Source organism: Belonocnema kinseyi, chromosome 1 (genome assembly GCF_010883055.1).
Source record: "Belonocnema kinseyi isolate 2016_QV_RU_SX_M_011 chromosome 1, B_treatae_v1, whole genome shotgun sequence".
NCBI classification, from domain to species: Eukaryota; Metazoa; Arthropoda; class Insecta; order Hymenoptera; family Cynipidae; genus Belonocnema; species Belonocnema kinseyi.
This window is the reverse complement of record NC_046657.1, coordinates 115,268,297-115,273,110: the sequence shown is the minus strand read 5'-3', so window position 1 is coordinate 115,273,110 and position 4,814 is coordinate 115,268,297.

Genomic DNA, 4,814 nt, shown 5'->3' with positions numbered 1-4,814 from the left:
AGCTGCGTTCGTGGCTGTTTGCGCTTTTCCAGCCATTTTTCTTATATGAGTTTTATAAGCCCCTCCAGTTGAAAACCAGAATCCCAAATATTTGAAGTTATCAACCACTTCTACTTCTTTTCCCTTAATTATCCAATGTTCTCCCTTTTTTCCTTCCCCCCTTCCTAAAAATCATTATTTTAGTCTTCTTTACATTTATCTCTAGCTTATTTCTTTTTACATTTTTTTTGCAAGCTTCTAATCATTTCTGCTAAACCTTCTGCTGTGTCTGCCACTAATGCCAAATCATCCGCAAATTTTAACCCAAAAATTTTCTCATTTCCCATCACCGTCCCTCCTATATTTCTTCTTTCCCAATCCTCTTCGATCTCATTCACAAAAATGTTGAATAGGGTTGGACTGAGAGGACATCCTTGTCTAACCCCTCTTGTTGTAGAGAAGCTCTCTGTTATTCCCTGACCAGTTATTACCTCATTAACCATTTTCGCGTATATCTCCTCTAACATTCGTAACATTCGGCCTCTAATCCCAATTTTCTTCAGTTTTCCGATGAGAATATTTCTATCTACTGTATCGAAAGCTTTCTGAAAGTCAACGAAAATCCCATACAGCTTTCCTCCTTCTCTCTTAAGTTTATTATTGATTATAGAATTTAGCACGAATACGTGATCTCTCGTTGACCTTCCTTCCCTGAATCCCGCTTGGCTTTCTCTTATTAATCCCTTCTTTTCCAGCCAAGTCCTCAATCTTCTATCTATGATGGTTGTTAATATTTTATATCCTATATCTAATTGAGAAACTCCTCTGTAATTTCCTGTATCCTCTTCTTCCCCTCCCTTATGCATGGGTTATATTCTAGCTATTCCCTACCCATTTCCAGCTTTTCCTTCCTTCCAAAACTCATTCAGTATTTCGTGCATCTCTATTAACCAAACTGCCGGTAATCCTTTTATAAACTCTGCCGTCAATCCGTCTTCCCCTGCTGCTTTTCCCCTTTTAAAATTTTTTATTACTTTCGCTAATTCCTCCCTGGAGATATCCTCGTGTAATTCCTCCTCATCCTTATCCAACTTCATTCTTTCTTCCTCCTGCGTTCTTGTTGGCTCCCCTCCCCCTCCCACTTGCGGTTTATCCTTCCCCTCTTCGATCTCTTCCTCGTTCCCTCCTAGTAGTTGCTGAAAATGTTTTTTCCATTTCTTCTTTTCAATTTTCCCTCTCTTTCTCTTCCCTCTCCTTCTCGGTCTAAGCTCACCTATTGCTTTCCAGAACTGCCCCATATTCCTACTGTCTCTAATTTTTGCCCATTTATTTTCCTTTTCTTCTTTTCTTTTCTTGGCAATAAGCTTCTTTAGGTTCTTACGTTCTTTCCGCCATTCCTCTCTTTCTTAAGGCCCTTTCCACTTTATAAATTTCTTCAAAATCCCCCAAACCCGTTTCTTTAACTGCCCTATCTCATCTTCGGCCCTATTCCCTTCCTTTTTTCCCCTGCCAGAATGATTGTTCCCAATTCTGTATTTTTTCGTCATTCCTACCATTTCAGATGCTTTCTTAATGTTTACCTTGAACCTATCCCCTCTACTCTCCCATACCTCCCTTTTTAGCTCTTTTCTCTCTTCCCATAAACTTATCAATTGTTCTTTAAACTCTTCTGCCTTTTCGTCCTCCCATATTAATTTTTCAACAAAATACGTGTTCCCCCTCCTTTTGTTTTTCCCTTTCCTCTCTCCCCTATAAGGTTCCCTTACATCCCCACTCATTTTAAACGTTATTGGTAGATGGTCGGACTCCGTACGTACTATTATCTCCATTTCTTTGACATTACCTTCTCCTTCTGCTTCCGCTTCTATTATATAGTCTATTACCGAACCTCCGTCCTCTCCAACGTGCGTCCATTCCCCTTTTTCATCTCCCCTTACTCTCCCATTTAGTACTCTTAACCCTAGTTCTTCACAGAATTTCAAAAGCTTTTTACCCTCACTATTTACCGTACTGTCTTCGGACCTCCTCTCTTTATAGTAACTTCTCGCTGGTTCGTTTGCATCAAATTCTTCTACTCCTTGTTCAGATCCTATTCTTGCGTTCCAATCCCCTATTATAATTACCCGTTCCCCTTTAGCTTGTAAGTCCCCTACTAATTTTTTTAATTCATTACAAATTTTTCCACAGCCCTCGTTGTTGTATAATGTTACAAAATTATTTCTAATCCATTTACCCCCTAAAAAATGTCCACTTATATTCAAGCCATATGCCCATTCGTTTATTTCAATTTTCTCACTCATACTCTTTCTTATGCCTACTAATTGGCCCCCCTTAGCCCTACCTTCGTCTTCCTCGAAAAAACCAAGTTTCTATTTCCTTCTTTTCTTCATTCCACACAAATTCGGTATTTTCTAATCTCCATCGCATGTAGCTTGTAGTAGCTTCTAGCCCCCTATCCCTGGCCTCTCTGATCTTACTTTCGATCCAATCCTGAATCTGCTTTTCCCTTTCTGTAAAATCATCTTCCACCTTGATCCTAGTTCCCCTCAATTTATGCTTATTAGCCATAAGGTTCCTCTTGTTGTCCCACGTCGTAAGTTTTATTAAAGTTCCTCCTGCAATGCCCTTCATTTTCTGTATCAGCATTCTTACTCCTGTGATACCTTCGATGGTGTTGCTGATCTCCTTGTGCAGGAGTTTTCCTCGAGACCTGAAGCCTCTCACTATGACCCAGTTCTTCATTTTCCTCCTTTCTTCGTTTTCCCAAATCAGCTCCCCATCTCGAAGAAAATCGTGCTTTTGTTTATCCCCGACCCCATCAGTCTTTCTTCTATTTAAAATTTCCCCACTCTGCTCTCCCTCATTATTCCCCTTCTCTCGCCCCACTTGTGCGGATATATCTCTTGTTTCCCTCTGACTCACACTTTTTCCTTCACTATTGTCCTCACTATTTTTTCTTTCATCACTTCCCACTGACTTCTCGACCGCACTCTCCACTTTCCTTGTTAGCCTTTCTGAAACGTCTGCCAATTCCCTCCATCCCTGTTCTACGATTTGGATTTCTTGTTCCGCCTGTATTAGTTCTAGATACACTCTTCTCTTGTCCTCCAAATTCTTAAGTCTCTTCTTTAAATCCTCCAGTTCCGGTTTGATCTTTTTTTCTCACCACCTCGCCATTTTCCTTTCTATCATGGTTTCTAAATCTGACTCCTCAGCTTCACTTAATTTTTCTTCAGTTCTCTTTTTTTCTCCGCTCTCCTTCGCTATTTCTTCTCTCCCCGTATCATTGAATCCACTGCCCTCCTTGTTTTGCGTTTTTCTCACTTCCGTCGGTTCACCCATCTTTTCTGGTACTTGCACTAACTTTTCGCTTGTATGCTTTTCCGAATCCCCGTCACTCTTCTTTTCCCCGTTTTTTTATTGGCACTCTGCTTTCTTTCCGCTACTGGTGAGCGAACTAACACCTCTCTTTTTTTGAAAGGGTCCTGCTCGTTTGGATTTTCCCCTGTCGTTGATTCTGGCCCCTTTTGCTTTTCTAGGAACTCCTCCATCATCTTTGCACTTTTCTTGTTCCCCATCTTAATTGCCAAGTCTTTTTTCGGTCGCCCTCTTGACTTCTTTTTATCCCCTAGAATCGCTTCTTTTTCCTCTTGATCGGGTCCTGCATTTTCATTTCCCTGTTCCCACAGCTCTACATCGCCGTTGTTCTTGTTGGCTGCTATTACTCCCGATGTAACATTTTGCGGTTCTGCCATATTCGTTTCAAACATTTCCCGCGGGACAACTTCCATTTTGTGTTACGCGGACTACACTCTGCTGTCCCCTGTTGGGCCCCCACGGCACTTGCTATTTGTCTAAAACAATTTGCTTCCTAACCTCTACAACACACTGGATGCCCGAATACTTCCGAAGACTTTCCAATCTTTCCACTGCGTTCCCATTTGAGATAACACTCAGGAGTACACTTTCCCTCACTGCCTACCAGTAATTTCGGTAACTGGTCCTGCCCGATCCCAAATTGCTGTTTTTTGCTTAAATTTCACTCCGCTTGTCCCGACACGTGCTCTCCGATACCCGCCCAAACCGGAAGTCCCCAACTTCTCTTTAGTATTTTATGCTTTTCTAAAAAAGGGTACAAAAAGTGTTGTTTTTCATTAAACATTTAAGTTCTGTTTGGCATCAAAAAACGAAGAAAACAACCTATAGTCGGTTTAAAACCATATTTTTATCGAGTTGAGGAGGTTATTGGATATGAGATTAAGAAACGCATCGAAAATAAATTTAAATCAGAGTTGAATGCAGTTCAAAAAATAGTTCGGAAATAATGTAACTCATTTGGTGGATGCATGGGTCACATTTTGTTTAACCACTGTAATCTGCAGTCCTGAAGTATTGCGACTGCGGTTCTGGGGTTGTAGTTTGGCATGGTGTGGGAGGTGGGTTTAATGGATATCACTATTTACGATATGGTTCAGTCCAACACTGCACGCGTAAATGAATACCCGCCTCCTCCATACAAAAAGGTGCCTTAGAATGTCTTCTGCTTTGCGAGTTTTAAACCATTAAAAAACTCTAAGGAACTTAAACTGACTTAGTTATCTTCAACTGATTTCTATTGACATCAACGGACTAAAGCTGTCTTCAATTGTTTTATGTTGACTTTTTATGACTTTATACGAATTCATTGTCTTCAAATTATTTCAAGTTTAGGCTACATGAATGGACTCCAGGTATACAGTCTGTCAAGTTAAAGCGTGGGTAACTTTTTTGGTAAAATATTTTATTTAAACGCATGTTTCTACATGAAATTACATTTGTCAAGGTGTCGAGCAAAA